Source organism: Ambystoma mexicanum, chromosome 2q, assembly GCF_040938575.1.
Source record: "Ambystoma mexicanum isolate Mex_15411 chromosome 2q, UKY_AmexF1_1, whole genome shotgun sequence".
NCBI lineage: Eukaryota > Metazoa > Chordata > Amphibia > Caudata > Ambystomatidae > Ambystoma > Ambystoma mexicanum.
In genome coordinates this window covers 857,492,121-857,511,357 of record NC_090924.1, presented here as the reverse complement: position 1 = coordinate 857,511,357, position 19,237 = coordinate 857,492,121, and positions in this window count along the sequence as shown.

The window sequence follows — 19,237 nt, the reverse complement described above, 5'->3', positions numbered from 1 at the left end:
CTTCAGATTTGGTAGCACGTAAAGTGGCAGTAGGACCAAGAGAAGAGCCGCAGAGGGGTAGGAGGGAGGGTTCGCATGTGAATCCATGCCAGACCCATGCTGGAGAACAACAGTTACAGGTAAGTAACTTGTTCCTTCTCCAGCATGGGGTCTGGCATGGATTCACATGCATATGAATATTCCCCGTCGTCAGGCTGGGAATCCTCGGTAAAGAAAAATTCAGTTTCAGTTTCGTTTCTGAACTGTCTTTCTACTAGTAACCAATCACTGGTCTCTGGGTCATACTGGCCCCAGCCAATGACTGCCCTCTACCTAAGCCCCTCCTCTGGCAGCCATCTTCAGATTTGATAGCACGTAAAGTGGCAGTAGGACCAAGAGAAGAGCCGCAGAGGGGTAGGAGGAAGGGTTCGCATGTGAATCCATGCCAGACCCATGCTGGAGAACAACAGTTACAGGTAAGTAACTTGTTCCTTCTCCAGCATGGGGTCTGGCATGGATTCACATGCTCATGAATATTCCCCGTCGTCAGGCTGGGAATCCTCGGTAAAGAAAAAATCAGTTTCAGTTTCGTTTCTGAACTGTCTTTCTACTAGTAACCAATCACTGGTCTCTGGGTCATACTGCCCCCAGCCAATGACTGCCCTCTACCTAAGCCCCTCCTCTGGCAGCCATCTTCAGATTTGGTAGCACGTAAAGTGGCAGTAGGACCAAGAGAAGAGCCGCAGTGGGGTAGGAGGGAGGGTTCGCATGTGAATCCATGCCAGACCCATGCTGGAGAACAACAGTTACAGGTAAGTCACTTGTTCCTTCTCCAGCATGGGGTCTGGCATGGATTCACATGTCCAGCAAGGGCACGCCAGACAGGAATGCCGTGGTAGCAGCGATCGCTCTGGTTGAATGGGCTCTCGGACAGCCGGGCAATGGTCGGTTTGCCAACCGGTGACAGTGCATGATGCAGCCGGAGAGACATCTGGAAATGGAAGCCTTCGAGAGGGCTTCCCTTGGTTCACAGGTCCAAAGTTCACAAACAGCTGTGATGTCTTCCGAAAACTCCTTATCCAGCGAGTGCAAAGTCCTCTCGGCCGACGACGAAGGCGACACGAAGAAAACAGGTAACACCAAGGGCTCGTTGAGATGGAAGTCCGACGGCACCTTGGGCGTCCTCAACACCACCCTCGTCTCGTGGAATGTCAGGTAGGGTGGTTTGCCGGAGAGGGCCTGGATCTCTCCCAAATGTCGTGCGCAGGTGATGGCCACAAGAAACGCTGTCTTCCATGATAGGAACTTCAACGGTGCCAAATGCAGAGGCTCGAATGGCAGCCCCATGAGTTTGCTCAGCACCACGTTGAGTACCCACGCCGGGCCGGAGACTTCACCGGCAGGTATGATTGGAACAGTCCCTTCATAAACTCCTTCACCAGGCGATGAGACCACAGAGATGATCGCCCCGGAGTTCTGGTGTAGCGGGAAATCGCCGCTAGATGTATCTTGATGGAGGCATGAGCTAGCCCCGCCTTGGCCAGCAACAATAGGTATGTCTGCACTTGAGGGGCCGTAATCCGCAGAGGGTTAATCTTCTGTGCACGGCACCAGACAGAGAACCTCTTCCATTTGTGTCCATAGCACTTGAGAGTTGAGGACGCCCTGGCCTTTGCGAGCACCTCCTTGCAGTCCGCCGGGATATCGTACCTTCCAAACTCTAGCGCTGCAGGAGCCAGGTCTGCAAGTTCAGCGACCCTGAGTCGTGGTGGAGGATGGCGCCTCCTTCCCTGGCAAGGAGATCCGCATCCATCGGCAGTTTGACTTGGTCTGGACGCTGACATGTCCAGAAGGTCCTGGAACCAGATCTGCCTCGGCCATGCTGGTGCGACGAGGAACATCCTGCACCGGGACTGTCTGAGTTGGTTGATGAGTCGCAGCAGCAACGGCAACGGTGGGAACACATACAGGAACCGGCCGTCCCAGGGGAATGAGAAGGCATCGCCCATGCTCCCCAGCTGGGGAAACCTGCTGGCAAACCTCAGGCACTTGGTGTTTGTTGCTGTCACTAATAGGTCGATCTGGGGATTGCCCCATCGTTGGAAAAGTAGATCCACTAGATCCTGACGCAGTTCCCACTCGTGGCACGAGCGCAGCTCCCTGCTGAGCGAGTCGGCGATGGTGTTCTTTATTCCTGCCAGATGGAAGGGTACTAGAAACATCCCTTGGGTGATGGCCCAGTGCCACAGATCCTGGGCTTCCTTGGATAGGGCTGGGGATCTGGTGCCTCCCTGCTTCCGGATGTAAAACATCACGGTGGTGTTGTCGGTGAAGATCCTTATCACCTTGCCCTTGAGGGACGGGAGGAACGACCTGAGGGCCCAGAACATGGCTCAGAGCTCCAGGACATTGATGTGTAGTGATCTCTCCTCCGGGAGCCAACGTCCTCTTGCGTGGAGGTCTCCGGTGTGCACTCCCCATCCCTCCAGAGAGGCGTCCGTCATCACCGTCTCCTGATGTGCCGGGTTCTGGAAGTCCATACCCGCTGCCAGATGGGCGCGGGTGCCCCACCACCGGATCGCTTGGCAGAAGGTCTCGTTGAGCGAGATCCTGTCTTCGAAGCTGCCCGCCGCCTGCATCCAATATCGAGGAACTCTTGCAGTGGACGCATCCGCAACCTGCACAGGCACACGAGGTAGATGCACGAGGACATCATGCCGAGCAGGGACTTGATGGACCTCACCCTGGCCACGTCTATGGTCGACAGCCGTTGCACCTTGCTCAGGATGGCCTTTGTCCTTTCCACCGACGGCGAAGCCAATCGCGGCACTGTGTCGAGCCTGGCTCCCAGGAACAGGGCGACTTGCGATGGCACCAAGTGGGATTTCGCGAAGTTGATCAAGAATCCCAGATCCGTGAGCAGTTGGACAGTCTTCACTGTGTGTCCAACGGCAAGTTCTATTGTCTTTGCTCGGATGAGCCAATCGTCCAGATAGGGGTAGACGTGGATCCCCTGCAGGCTCAGCCACACCGCCACTGGTGCTAGGCACTTGGTGAATACCATGGGCACCGACTTCAATCCGAAGGGAAGGGCCTTGAACTGATAGTGTTGCCCGTGGACCACGAATCCCAGGAACTTTCGATGTCCTTTTAGAATGAGGATGTGGAAGTAGGCATCCTCCAAGTCCAGCGATGATAGGAAGTCGCCTTCCTCCAGCTGCCCCAGCACGTGCTGGAGGGTGACCATCTGGAACTTCTGGGACTTGATGTACTTGTTTAGATGACGAAGGTCAAGGATGGGTCACCAGCTGCCGGTCTTCTTTCTTATGAGGAAGTATCGTGAGTACACCCCGGAGCCCCAGAGCCTCTTTGGGATGAGCTCAATGGCTCCTTTTTTCAGCATCGCCCTTACTTCCAGCAGTAGTTGAGGGACGTGATTTTCCTTCCTGGCTACGGGAGGAATGTGGGCATCCAGCACCCATCAGTCGGTGGAGATGTACTACCCCACGCTGACGATCTTCACCAGCTGGCCTCCCACTGGGGTGCTCAGGTGGGGGCCTGACGCTACGGCCGGGTCAGTCCTGCTTGGCAGCAGCCTTGCCACCTTGGCCTCCTTGGCGATGACAACAAGGTCCTCCTGATTTGCTGTGTCCTCTGTAGGCCTTCTGCGATGAGGAGCGTGCGGCCTGGTGGTACGTCGAGGAGCCACCACCGAATCCTTTGGAGGCACCTTGTTTGCCTCTGGAGTTTCGAAAGGGCGGCCGTCATTTCTGCAAAACACCCAAGGCCCGAGCCGTCTCCCTGTCGGCCTTGATGGCCTGCTGCAGTGACTCGTCCACTGTCTTGACAACAGATTGTTCCCATCGAAAGGCATGTCCAGAACTCTGGTCTGCACTTCTCGGTGGAAATCAGTTGCCTTGAGCCAATCAAGCCGGCGAAGGCAGACGCTGTTGCCCATCTGGCGAAAACCAGTGTCAGCGATGTCCCTGGCCACCGTTATGGTTTGATCTGACGCCACCTCGCCTTCCTGAAGGATCTCCAGGGCTTCAGCCCTCTTGTCGTCCAGGAGGAAGTCCAGCAGGGGAGCGATCTTAAACCACAGCTCCCTGTAGTAGTGGGCCACAATTGCGAGGGCACTGGCCGCTTTAATCATCGTCGCCGCCGATGAGATGACCCGTCCCCCCATGGCGTCCAGTTTCTTCCCCTCGCCGTCCAGAAGGGAGGTTGAAGTTGAGGCCATCGCCCCCGCCGCTTTCTTCTTGGCCACTGTGGAGACGACCGAATCCGGGGTCTGCTGCGCCCTAAGGCACATGGGGGCAGAATCCGGGACCCAGTACTTCTTCTCGTACCGGTCTCTCCTGGCAGGAGCCATGGACGGTTCTTCAGGAGCAACAGCCCCTCGTCCCAGATGTCGTCAAGTAAAGGAATCGAGAGGACCGTCTTCCTTTTGGCCTCATGCCGTTGATAGAGGAAACCTTATATCTTCTGTTCCTCGGGGCAGAGCTGGAAGAGCTCAGATGCCTTGGCGATCATGGCGTGGAAGGAGCCAATTTCATTGGGTGGGGAGGCCCGAGGAGGTGGTGATGGGAGGCCCATTCCGTTGTCGCCACCGTCATCATCTGTCCCCATCGTCGCCGTCTCCATTCCCGTGTCATCCCTTGGATCCAGAGAAGGAGAAGAAGGCTGTGAAGGCTGAGACGGTTGGAAGGGTGGGGGGTGAACTCTTCTCTGCTTGCTTGGAGGGCTTCCCGACGGTCCAGGCTCCGCTGAATCGTCAGTTGGCGGTAAGGGCAACCTTGTCCTTATCTCCGTACACAAGGCCTGGATTGCCATCAAGATTGCTCCTGAGTTGTCTTGTGGCCCAGGTACCAGTTGCGCCGGGCGCGACGGTTGAGGAGTGGAATCCTCCGCCTCCACGGGGTCCTTGTCGGCACCGTCGCTCTCTTCGTCCGCCTTGTCGGGATCCCTCCCGTGGGACCGGGCCTACTGAAACTTCTTGTTCAGGGTCTTCTCGACTCCAGCCACCTCCTCTTCAGAGGCTGTATCTGTGTCCGTAATGGCCACCAGGCCCCCCCTCTTTTTCCACCTGGGGTTTCACAGGGGTCTTATCGATGGGCTGAAAAGAGGATTCCCTCCATGGTGGCAGGGAAACTCTAGGCCCTGAGGTCGCCTCCATTGGGGTAGCCTCCACAGGCTTCCCCAGGGCCGCCGCGACTCCCTCGATAGAGGCCTTAGCTGGGTGAATCAAGTCCTTCACTACCTTGTGCGTGCCTGAGGTCTTCACCTTGGGGGGGAGGGTCACCGCCTTGCTCCCCCTCGGCTCTCTCCGTCGGGATCGACCTGGGCTTCTCCTGAAGCTTACCCAGGTTCTCCAATTTCCTTTTCCCCGATCCAGAGAATCGGCTCGTGGTTTATGGTGTCAGTGAAAGAGCGCCCTGCCTGGCAGCCGAGGAGCCGGACCGATCGGCGCTCCCAGTGCCCGCGGACTCACGGTGCTTTGCCTTTTGTTGGGCCCCCGTCGCTGGAGCGCCCTCAAAGGTCTTAGAAGACCGCTCGGACTTCTTCTTCTTCTCACCTGCTGCTGGGCTCTTCCCTTCCAGCCAATTGGTGAGGCGGCTACGCCGATCCTTCATAGTCCGCTCCGACATGTTCTAGCAAAATGAACAGTCCTTCTCCACGTGGGTTTTGTCTTCGTGAAGGCAGTAGAGGCATCTGGAATGCTCACGCTCCTTGAAGACATTCTGCAATCCGCATCCAGGGCAGCTCCTGAACAGCTTGGATCCGGGGGTCGTGTTTCCTTTGTCCTGGGCCATGTCCACGTGGGGTAGGCCTCAAAGATCTACTGGAATCCTCCAAGAAGCGAAAGTCAATGAAAACTTTGCCCTTGAGGGGCATAGATAATTCCGAGACGGGTCCCCGTTACTCGGAAGTAGAAACGGTGGAGCTTGAGGCTCGATTTGACTGAAAAATGAGATTAAACTCTTTGAAAAATCGCAAAACGCAGTAAAAGCTCGAGAGCTATAGCACGAGGACTCCCAACACTTGAACGTGCAGTAAAAATCTGAAGATGGCTGCCAGAGTAGGGGCTTAGGTAGAGGGCAGTCATTGGCTGGGGGAAGTATGACCCAGAGACCAGTTAATGGTTACTAGTAGAAAGACAGTTCAGAAACGAAACTGGAACTGATTTTTTTCTTTACCAAGGATTCCCAGCCTGACGACGGGGAATATTCATGAGCATGTGAATCCATGCCAGAACCCATGCTGGAGAAACATAGTTGTGCAGTACATTGCAGACAATTCTACTGCAGTTGCACAATGTGTTACAGCTTACTTAACCAAAGCAGAAAAAACAGAGCTTCAAGACCTCTGGGATGACCTATCATTGGACAAAACACTGTCTCCTAATTTTGTACAGTTTAGGCATAGAAATGCTCTCTCATAGAGAATGTGGCTGCTATGAAGCTGCAGACTGGTTAACCAGTACTGCTTTGTATGGAAAATCTGAAAATGTACTATGGCTAAGTCTTGGTCGATGGCTAAGTCTTGGTCCTGCTAAATCTAGGAAAAGAGTTCTCAAATCATACGAGGACATAGAAACAATAGCCAAAAAGGATCCCAACAGCCAAGACATTTTGAAAAAAAATTTACTGGACACATACTACCCAAACAGGAGTACCAGTTTGGAAACCATGGGTCTATACCACATAGCCCAAAACTTCACATACACAAATAATATAAAACCAGATGAAAACAAAGGTAGAGAGTGAGAAATTGTGAAGGCAGCTTAGTGAAACTTACCAAACCAAGCTTAATTAATCATATCAAATTGTCATTAAAAACTCCTCAAAACAAAGAACTATATTACATGTCCCTGCTACAACTTTTTAAACTATGGAGAAAAGAAGAAGAGTTACTGGATATCTATGACTCCTGTGAAGATGCTTTCAAAGCAAATGAAAGCACTATAACAGATATAAACTTTACACAGTACAAAACAATGTTGCACAATGAACAGCAACACGGAGAAGAACTCCAGGCCCAACTAGATAAGGACACTACCGACAGTAGTCACTCTTCTGTAACAGGAAGCCAAGAACCACTGGGAAAGCCACTGATAGCAAATAAGGCAGAATTAGCTATGACAGAAGTAGAAAACATCATGGGCTTTATTACGACCCAGGCGGAGGACCATGGTGCTATTAGCACCATGGTCCATGCCGGTGTCCGCCATGGCGGAATGGGGAATTACCACCCCATTCCGAGGTTGGTGGGGCGGTAATTCCCCATGCCGCCATGCCCCTTACCCATTCTCATTTTTGCCCGATAGGGCTCAATGGGAATGTGGAAGGCGCTAATCATGGTACCGCATATTGCGGTACCATTATTAGCACCAAAGTCCCTTTGCGGGTCCCTACTTTAATGGCTGGAAAAACCAGCCGTTAAGGTCGGGTCCCGCAAAGGGATCTCATAATTAGGCGCTAAGTGTTTAAACGCGCTGCAGCCTTTTACAGCGCTGTTAAACACTTAGCGCCTGGGTCATAATGAGGCCCCATGTGTCACTATGAAGAAGATACAGAAGACATAAGTGTACTGAAATCAAAACTGAACAATGAGCAGCGTAGCATTTTTCAAGAAGTAACAAAAGAAATTGCACATGGTGTACAACATGAAAATAAAGAATGTACCTGCCAAAATTACAAACCTATACTGCTATACATCAGTGGTCAAGCTGGTTCAGGCAAAACAGGCAAAACATTCTTAATCAAAATCATCAGCAAGTTCCTTCAACAATTGGCAAACAACAAACTGTCAGCTGTTGTAACTGCCCTCAGAGGTTTAGTTGCCTACAACATAGGCAGTGTCACTTTACACTGATTACTACTCCTTCCAGTAGAACGCCAAAACAAATTAGAATATTTCAAACTTTCTACAGAAGCTGCAATGGAAATATGCAGAGTTTTAAAACTAATGTTGGATTTGATTCACCTCAGATTACATGAAGTACTCAAAACAAACTACGAAGAGCTCTTTGGAGGAAAACACATTATTGTTTTCAGAGATCTTCTTCAATTGACACCAGTGAAAGGTGAACCTATTTTTAAAACCTTAGGGCACAAACTCTGCCGTAAAACTGTTGGCACATAGGAAATGTAAACCTTTGGCAACATTTCCAATACAGAGAATTAACAGAAAACATGTGCCAGTCTGCAGACCTCACATACGCCAACATTTTAAAAAGTATTAGAGTTGGTGTACTAGTTCAAGAAGCACAATCAATATTAAAATCCCGGAACATCCATCCACTGTATGGCCATAACTCATGTGCTACTGATGTCATGGAAAAATGAGCACACAAAAATGTCAATTGTATGTCCTTGATGCCAACTTTTGCAAGCTGTTCAAAATTCAATGAAACAATGCTGAAAAAAGAAATGCAACCAATAACTGAAATTTGCTCCACAGACAAACTGGACGTACATGGTATGACACTATCCAAGTGTCAACAAGCCACAACAAGACTAGACACCTTAGAAAACTCTTTCCCCAACACTGCTGGTTTAGAGAAAATATTAGAATGATCTTTAAACTGTAGAGTAATGCTTAAACGTAGCCTTGACGTGGAACAAGACTAGTTAATGGAGCACTTGGTACAGTTGTTGGCTTTCAAACATACCCGCGTGACAACTACATTCAGTTTGTCAATATTCTCTTTGACAAACAATCAGATGTTAAAAAGATAGGACGCTCAACAGCTCGATTCTTTCTTTTCAAAGACATGTATGTACGCAGAGAACAATTTTCTCTAACTCTAGCATACGCAGTCACCATTCACAAATCATAAGGTCTTACCCTAGGTAAAGCATTGATAAATATTGGGAACACAGTCTTTAAAGAAGGCATGAGCTACGTAGCACTATCACGCTTACGTACACTTGACGGTCTATTTCTGATCAACTTTGATGCAAGTAAAGTAAATGCTGATATTCCTTGCATTTTAGAATACAATAGATTATGTTCACTGTACAGCCCATCTAAAAACCTATCCTGTTCCACAAAAAGCAAAACGTTGTAAAAGAAAACTACTTCAAACAGAAATACAACAGGATCTCACTGCAAATCCTCCAAAGAGAGTAAAAGAAGCTAATACTTCATCAATTACTACAACCAAAGAAGAATATACTGCTCAAAGTAACTCAGGTACTTCTTCAAAGAAGCAACACACACTTGGAAGAAATGACTTGGACACAGAACTATCAGGTGTATTGAAATTTTCAAATATAACTGGTGTAAATTGCTACGCAAATGTGGCAATGAATATTCAATTCTAATTGCCACCAATTATTGACAACATTTACTTACACAATACAGACCAATTGTGTTTGCAAATGTTAGTCCTTCATAGAAATGCAACCAACAATCCTGACAACACATACAGTGTTCATGGAATAGAACAATAACTGGACTACTGTGCTGGAATGGAAATTCACTATAAACTCACAAGAAGATCCACAAGAATTTCTAATATACTTACTACAAGTACTGAAAAACAAAAACATACCTATAAATGAAATCTTACAGATTTCATACATGTGGAAACATATGTGCACTCTCTGTAACCATGTGGCACAGGAACAAATCCCTAATGAACGCTGTGAATCCATTCCATTTCAGCAACTTTTACAAAATGCAAACCATGGCAGATGATGTACTACCTGCAATTCAGATAATCGCTTCACCTTACAAACACAAACACATAGTAAATACGTAATACTAATGCTTTTACGTTACAATGCAGATGGTACCAAAAACAACTGCAAGCTGACTGGATTTACACATGGTCAAGTATCACATGGTAAGAAAACCTTCACAACTATAGGTATCTACCACACAGTAGCCACAACCAATGCAGGTCACTACACTGCATATATAAAAAAGAATTGTGGATGGTTTGAATGTAATGATAGTACCATTACTCTAAAGCAGAGATTACCAGGAAATCTTACAAACGCTTATTTGATGTTCTTAAAACCAAAATTTGATAACTAAACTGTATTTAAACCCTAAGTAAACTTGTGTTTAAAAATATAAACTGTTAGAATACTCCAAAAGCTATCTAACTGCTCAAATATTCTACAACAACTAATCAGATAAATGAATACCACTAAATTAGACCAAAAAATACACAGTTAGAATACGCCAATTGGTATCAAACTGTCCCAAAATTTAACAATATACAAATAGATAAATCAATACCACTAAAATATATCAAAAAAATAGACAGTTAGAATACGCCAATTGGTATCTAACTGCTCCAAAATTTTATAATATCAAAACAAATAAATAATATGTTACTGCTCCAAGAAAATACAACAAGCCAAAGTATAAAGCATTAGCCAGAAACAAGTGAACACTGAAAACAAACAAATAAACTGTAGCATAACAGAAAAAGTTTTTTTTTTAATCCAACATGGATTTTTTTTTCTCCCACAGAACACATGTACCGTGGCCATGTAATATATATATATATACATATATATATATATATATTCAATTAAAAAATATTGTTAAAGGGATGTTATGGTTAAGTTGCGCTACTAAAAACCTATCAAATTCAGTGAAAAAACTTTGTTAAAGGGACGTTATGGTTACAAGTAAAACCGAAAAACCCCTGAAATACTTAAGCTAAGCAGCCATAACTCGCGCCACCACTGTGCACTGCCAAGAATCACACCCATGACATCAAAGATGACCCCTGCGAGGTGTGTCGTATTGTCTTGATACGTCCGCCATCTTGGATCCGCGGATATCCGTGGATATCCACGGACAGCGTGGCGACGAACGGGGGAAAAATACAACTTTGGGGAGTGTGTTGGTGTGTAAGAGTGCTTGGAGAGGGTGGGGGAGTAAGAGATGGATCTAATGCTGTATTTGTTTAGGTGACAGGCGCCCCTGATGTGTTTGTCATGTCCGTGGTCACCGCGGCTGTTCGAAGACATAATAAATGCACTACTGGCTATTTTACTTTACTATGATATTGGTTGTGGGTTGTTAGTACAGCGTTGATTGTAATTAATATCCTGTATAAGTAGCTCATATAGCACAGTTAAAATGTTTGATTCTATGGGTGTGTTATGCTGCGGTGCTCTGGCCAGGGCCTAGAGTCTTGGGTCCATGGCCGAAGGCCGTAGGGCGTAGGCTGTGCACCCAAGACTCTAGGCCCTGGTCACAACCACTGCAGCATAACACAACCATAGAATCAAACATCCATCAAATATCCACAGATCTACAGTTTGTGTACTGTTTGATTTGTATAGTTTGTATGTGAGGTTTTGGCTACGTCATGAAATTAATATTGTAGAGTTTGGTAACAAGCACTGCAGTATAGCAAATCCATGGAAGTAAACATTTTGGATTGTGGTGTATGGTTAGATGTTTGCTTCAATGGTTGTGTTATGGAGCAGAATTTGTGACTTTAATTATTATATACTTACTGTTTGATTTTGTGTGATTGCATATATTTCTTTCATGACTGGGGTAACAGGAGCAGATATTCTTTTTCAATTTCTGTGATAAAAGAAAAGATCATGTTAGTGTAGGTAGTTCATAATGAGTTATTGCATTGCATAATAGACATTTCTGCATTATTTCGACCATCATATTTAGTAGTTTACAAACCAGTGTACTGTGCAATTTGCTCAGTTTCTGTGTTTGTTTAATAAATCATTGGGTCTGTGGGGAAAAAAAATCCATGCTGGATTTTACAAAAACCTTTTTTTCTAATGGTACAATATATTTCTTTCTTTGTTTTCAGTGCGTATACAAGTGTATGCAAGAGTTAGAGAAAATTGTTCTCTGCGTACATACATATCTTTGAAGAGAAGGAATCTTGCTTCTGAAAGTTTGTCAAAGAGTATATTGACAAACTGAATTTTGTTGTCGCGTGGGTATGTTTGAAAGCCAACAACTGTACCCAGTGCTCCATTAACTAGTCCTTGGTCCACGTCAAGGTTACGTTTAAGCATTACTCTGCAATTTAAGGATAATTTTAATATCTTTTCTATGTCTGCTGTGTTTGAGATTGATTTTTCTAAACTATTTAGTCTTGTTGTGGCTTGGTCACACATGGGTAGTGTCATACCATGTACATCTAGTTTGTCTGTGGTGCTAATTTCCATGATTGTTTGCATTTCTTTACTTAGCATGATTTGATTGAATTTGAAACAGCTTGCAAGAGTTGGCATTAAGGCCATACAATTGACATTTGTGTGGGCTAATTGCTCCATAACATCTGTAGCACATGCATTATCGCCATAAAGTGCATTAATGTGCCGGGTTTTCAATATTGCTTCTGCTTCTTTAGAAAGTATACCAACTCTGATACTTTTTAAAATGTTGGCATAAGTGAGATCTGCAGATTGTCACATGTTTTCTGTTAATTCTCTGTATTGGAAATGTTGCCAAAGGTTGACATTTCCAATGCTGCCAACAGTTTTACAGCAGAGTTTGTGTCCTAATGTTTTAAAAATAGGCTCACCTTTTACTGGTGTTAATTGAAGCAGATCTCCAAAAACAATAATGTGTTTTCCTGCAAAGAGCTCTTCATAGTCTGTTTTGAGTACTTCTTGTAATCTGAGGTGAATAAAAGCTAACATCAGGTTGGAGACCATGCTCACTTCATCTATTAGTAGCATTTTCATTTGTTTCAATACTCTGGGTAATTCCATTGCAGCTTCTGCAGAAAGTTTGTAATAGTCTAATTTGTTCTGGTGTTCTACTGGTAATAGTAGTAATCGGTGTAATGTAACACCACCTATGTTGTAGGCAGCTAAACCTGTGGGGGCAGTGACAACAGCTGACAGTTTGTTGTTTGTCAATTGTTGAAGGAACTTACTAATGATTTTGATTAGGAATGTTTTGCCAGAACCAGCTTCACCACTGACGTACAGTAGTATAGGTTTATAATTATGGCAGGAACATTCTTTATTTTCATGTTTTACACCATGTGCAATTTGTTTTGTTACTTCTTGAAAAATGCTACTTTGCTCATTGTTTAGTTTTGATTGTAGTATAGTTAAGTCTTCCTTATCTTCATACTGACACATGGTGTTTTCTACGTCTATAATAGCTAATTCTGCCTAATTTATTATTAGTGGTTCTCCCAGTGGTTCTTGGCTTCCTGTTACAGAAGGTTGACTACTGTCAGGAGTGTCCTTATCTAGTTGGGCTTGGAGTTCTTCTTCCTGTTGCTGTTCATTGTGCAACATTTCTTTGTACTGTGTAAAGTTTACATCAGTTATAGTGCTTTCATTTGCTTTGAAAGCATCCTCATATGAGTCATAGTTATCTAGTAATTGTTCTTCTTTTCTCCATGGTTTGAAGAGTTGTAGCAGGGACATGTAATATACTTCTTTATGTTGAGGAGTCTTTAATGACAATTTGATATGATTAATTAAATTTGGTTTAGTGAGTTTAACTAAGCTGCCTTTACAGTTTGTCACTCTATATTTACCTTTTTTTTATCAGGTTTCATATTATTTTTGTATGTGTAGTTTTGGGCTATGTGGTATAGACACATGTTTTCCAAAGTATTACTTCTGTTTGGGTAGTATGTGTCCAATAAATTGTTTTTTAAAATGTCTTGGCTGTTGGGATCATGTTTGGCTATTGTTTCTATATCTTCATATGATTTTAGAACTCTTTTTCTAGATTTAGCTGGACCAAGACATAGCCATACTATATTTTCAGATTTACCATACAATGCAGTACCAGTTAAACAATCAGCTGCTTCATATGATCCACATTCTCTATGGGTGAGCATTTTTATGCCCAAGCTGTATAATTTCTGAGATACTGTTTTATCTGATGACAGGTCATTCCAGAGGTCTTGGAGCTCTGTCTTCTCTGCTTTAGTTAAGTATGCTGTGACATATCGTGCAACTGCAGTAGACTTGTCTGCAATGTACTGCACATCTATTTTTGCATTCCATAAGTGGGCAATGATTGCATTATAATCATTGATATATTTTTCTTCTTCTTTTCTTTTTATGTAATATGTATTTTTAGGTGACTTACCTTTAACACTATGTCTAACTGAAGACATGAGGTTGTTCACTTGACCTGTATTTGTAACTGGTCTAGGGAAACCAAATCGGCATTTGGTGTAGTATTTCCCTTTGTTTTTGTATTTGCGACGACAATATTTTCCACATTTGTGTCTTTGAAATTGTAAAATTTGTGCATAAAGATCACTATTTGTGGCTTCTGATGGAATTTCACAAGTGACATATTTTTCAATAAACTGTAAAACAGTGGCATCACTGTCTTGACCAAATTTAGGAGCATCTTTAATCCATAAAAGCATGTGGATATGTGGTGCTCTTCTGGCTTGGTATTCTTTTCTCCAAAAGAAGTGTTGCACTTCTCCAAGGGGAGGAACAGTTTTATTACAAATAAAATGTAGCATAGCAATAAAGCAATGGTGAAAATATCTTGAAACATTAACAGGATCCAAAGAACAAAGTTCTCCAGGTGTTAGTATATCTATGTTTGTTTTGTTTTTATTTGATATGCGTAGGAAATCATGTAAATCTTCCCATGCATATTCTGCACAACTTAATGTAACAAACCAAGTGGGTGGGCCAAGGTTTCTGATCATACAACGTACATCTCCATGACGTCGAAACCAGTACTCTTTAGTACCACACATATTTGCTAATAGATTTGTAATATTTGATTGTAAAACCTCATCCTTTTGTTGCACTTTTTCTAATAATTGTGTAGCTGTCATATTTTGAAAGTGTGATCCTGATTTTAATATGTGTGCAACTCCGTAACATAAAGTTGCTAGTTCACTTTCAAAGAGTAGGTGGAATATATATTCCACATGTTGTCTAAATCTGGGATCTTTATAATACATCCGTAATGAGCGGTATTCTGAAGCTAATATTTGAATAGGTCTATCATCATACCTTCCTCCTTTGCCAGTAGGAAAGAGTAGAGGAAAAGCACGTGCTTCTATACTTTTTTCCCACATGCTGATTGGCGATCCTTTTGTTTGACGCATTTGGTAAGTTTCCAGTACATATTCTACGGTGTCATTACAGTGCAAAGGATAAATTGTATAATGGTCTAAAGTATTTGATATTGTAGCAGGATCTAGTAGCTCAAATTGACCAGCTTCTTGTGTTTCTTGAATTATTTCAGTTGTATCTTTAAAGTTTTCTTCAATATTAATTTCTTTGTAATATTCATTATTCTCTTTAAGATATTGGAAGGCTTGTCTAACTTTATATAAATCTACCAGCTGTTGCCATATTTTTTTGTCTTTTGTAGGTACTCCATTTACTACGATAATTAAAGATTGCTGCATTGGACGTTGCACTCCTAGAGTATGCACATTTTCTTTTAGATCTAATGGTAAATAAACTACTTTTCCACGAATGCCTTTTACCAATTCAGAGGGAGGTAATTTTGCTGTTTTTGGTTGAAGGCGTATTATTGCTTGAAATGGGTGTACTGTTTGAATTATGATGCTCTCATATAAATTAAGTTGTTGTAGGGGTTTTGGTACTGGGTATAATTCCAAATTATTTGTGATAGCACGTTCAGGAGTTTGGTTGTTGTCAAGTTTTGTAGTGCAGTAACTGCAAAGTATTAAGGGCTCAGTTATTTCGTATTTGTTTTCTGCTACAAGGTAGAAAGCTAATTCAAACCATTTAGAATCTTCATTGTCTTCTATTTTGTATGATAGGTCTACAGTTTTTGTGTTACTTTTATAAAAAGTTCTACGGCAACATACACATACATGGTTTGGTACTTCAGCTGATGTACTTTTCAATTTTAGTATTTCTTTTTTGTATGTGTTTAGCAAAAGGTTGCCATATGTAGAATCGTTGCTTAATGGGTTTAAAGCTATTTCATTCTGTAAATGGCTTTCACTTCCAAAATATTTTTTCTGGATATAGTGAATTTCTTCAAGTAGGTCTTTTGCTGTACCATGTAGAAGGATGTTATTTTACTTTGCTAGTGCTAAAGCAGGACTTTTAGCATAGTACAGTTTATAGACTAGATTTCTTATAGTTGAATGATGTGTTGATATCCGTTTGATATCATGGAAAGTGGTTTTACAAGTAGGTCCTGTAATGCAGGCCAATGAATGTCCTTGTAGTCCTGTGTACTTTCGCACTGGACAGGTATCCATATTTTGCAGTAATTTAATTTTGATTTTGTCTTTGCTTTTTACATATTTATTGAGGAATTGTCGTAAAGATTTGAAACATTGTTTGGGAATGTTACACATTGACGTGCATGGCCATTTGTACACTAGGCGTTCTGATTGAGTTGAATGGAGGGGTAATTCTAAGTTTTCAGGGCATATTTTTGTAAGGAGTACTTCTTGTTCCATTATGGTATTATTCACTTTTGCATAACCTCGACCACTGCTATGTATGGCAATTGTATTTGTTTGCTTTTGTTTGTACGCTTCTTCATTAAAATATGGTTCTGTGTTCGTAGTGTGATTCCATTCACCTCCGCAGATACTTAAGAAGTTCTTTCTGTTGACATTTCGCTTATTGAGAAGTCTTTTTTGTAATTTAGTTATTAGTTTTGTTAGTGGTTTCATTTTGTTTAACAGTAAAATAAATAACTTTCTTTTCAGAAGAATTGCATTGTCCATCAACGCTTCTAAGATTAATTTCCTACGATAGGTTTTAAGTATTGAACCTGATTTCTCTCCTGTTTTTATAAGATTTTGAAGGACTTTGTGACGGTACATTTTGGCTAAAATACTTTTCTTGGTATGCTTACTTTGCAGAAGTAGTTTTATCTGTAGTGATAGCTGATTTTCTGTTAATTGTTTTTTGGTTTGTTTTACATTTTGATAGAGGAGGCAAAGTTTTTGTACTTGAAACGTCTTGTGTTTAACTAAATGACTGTATTAGCTGTTTTGTTTCAACTTTTTTTACAAATTCTGCTAGAGATGGATGCTTATGTTGGACACTTTTATTTTCATTTGCTCTACTTTTTCGTTGGTTTCTACGGACTTGACTTTTTGTAGGCATTCTTTAGGGTCTGTTGAAAAAAATAAAGAAGATATGGGTTGGGGTGTTCTGGAATGTATGTGTGCTGTGTGCATGAGTGTTTGAGTAAGATGATAAAGATGTATGTAATGGTGTGTGATTGTGCATTGGGAACTACAACTAGTAGGGAAAGGTATTCTTGAATTTATGTGTTACTAAACTGGGGTTCAGATGACAACAAAAAAAGTAAGCTAGTGGTGTGGAAAAGTACAAATAGTAAATCTAATGTATACAATTAAAACATTTGTTTCTTCTATAATATGAACATTGTAGCGGTTCAGTTGGGTAATTTGTGTGTCCAAAAATAGGAATTTGTGGGCCATTCTGGCTGTAAATAGTTGTTTAAGACATGGAGATTTTTGGACAAAATGGTACACAATCTATATTTTTAGGCACCAAAATAGCTTGTATTAACGTTATAGTATGTTTGATTAATAATACAAATATTATGGTGATATTCTACTTACTTTTTTTCTTAAATTAACAGGTAACTTCTTAGTTCTTCTTTGTTCTTCGAATTCGGCTGCTTCTTTTCAGGAGACTGGTCTTCACTGCAATTGTAAAAGCTTCAAATTAGTAACTTTGTTTGTATATAGTGCTGTTTTTAATTTAGATATTGATTTTTTTAATTGAAATCCTCTGTGCCTTCTTTAAAACCATTAAACTAATTTATTTACATAAGATACATTGCATCAGTTCAGTACATATGATATGTTCTTAATGAACAAATTGTATTGAATGACTAACTGTAGCAAAAAAAAATATCTTTACTATGTCTTGTGAAATTTATAATATACCATGAATACCACTATGTCTGTAAGTAAGCTATTCTAGGTAATAGCGCCTCAATGTCATGTCTAAATTAAAGTAATTAAGTAAATAAATAAATTAAAACAAAAAAATATGAAATTGTATAAGTATTTTTTTAAAGATTTAAACATAGATTGTGCTTGCATGCAATTTTGTTTGAATATATGTAGTCTATATATTTCATTTAAAAAATGTTAGTTTAACATGATTTCAGTGTGTGTGTAGAAAGAAAGTAAATAGTATAAAGGTTTATAAGCGCCCTGATGCCCTTGGGCTACCGGCGCTATATAAAATGAAATGAAATGAAATGAAAAAATAAGTGATAGTTGATTTTAGGAAATTGAAAAAAATACAGTAAATTCATTTTACAGATTACACAAGCTAAAAGTCTGTTTGAAAATGTGTCCATCTACTGTACAGAAAATATACATAGCTGAAGTTTGTGTTCATGCATATGGATATGCATGGAGCTGCAAGTAGAAATGAATGTGATTGGTGGATGGTCATGTGATTTCTTAGCTACATCCAATGAGAGAATGGCAGAGAGAGTGAAGTGGAAATGGTAGAAGGGCTGTTCATATCACCATATGTCCGCAGACATGGCGGTAGTTCGCGGACATCGGGAGTTACATCCGGGGATTTTTGGGTTGAGAAGTCATGCAAATGAGAATAAGCACTGAAAGGGATTGGTCAGGAAAGTTTAGTGGGTGTGTTGTGCCAGGATAGAGTTTATCAGATACTCTTTTTGCTGAGAGAACAAAAGATAGCTATGGCTGTGTGTTTCAGAAAACAGATTGTTTGGATTTTGGGAGATTCGTGGATACATTGGTTGAAGGTGCATGTAGAAAGCTGTGGAGTAGCTGTAGATCTTGGATTCCCACATGTGGAAGTACACTGGCATGGAGTACGTGGAATGAAGTGGTTGGACTTGCTACCTCTCTGTGCTACTTTGGAGACAGAGCAACATCCAGACATAATTGTAATTCATTGTGGAGGGAACAGTTTAGGACATATGTCTGGAATTCTTTTGCAATTTGCTATGAAAGAAGGACTTGGGAAGGTTATGGAAATGTTTCTTAATTCTCAAGTGATATTTTCACGGATTGCGCAGAGACAAATGTGGCTTCGTTCTTCTTCATTTGGTCCACAAATGGAAAAATGTTAATAAGGCTGTTTGTGCCTTTCTAAGAGATTTTGGCATGTCCTCTTTTCACAATGAAAATATTATGTTTCGTAGTACATACATTTTTCGCAGAGATGGAGTCCATCTTGCTTATGCTGGCAATCAGATTTTTCTGAGAAATGTACCAAATGCATTGCGACCTTTTTTGGAATTACAACAACCATTTTGAAGTAGGTGTTAAGCA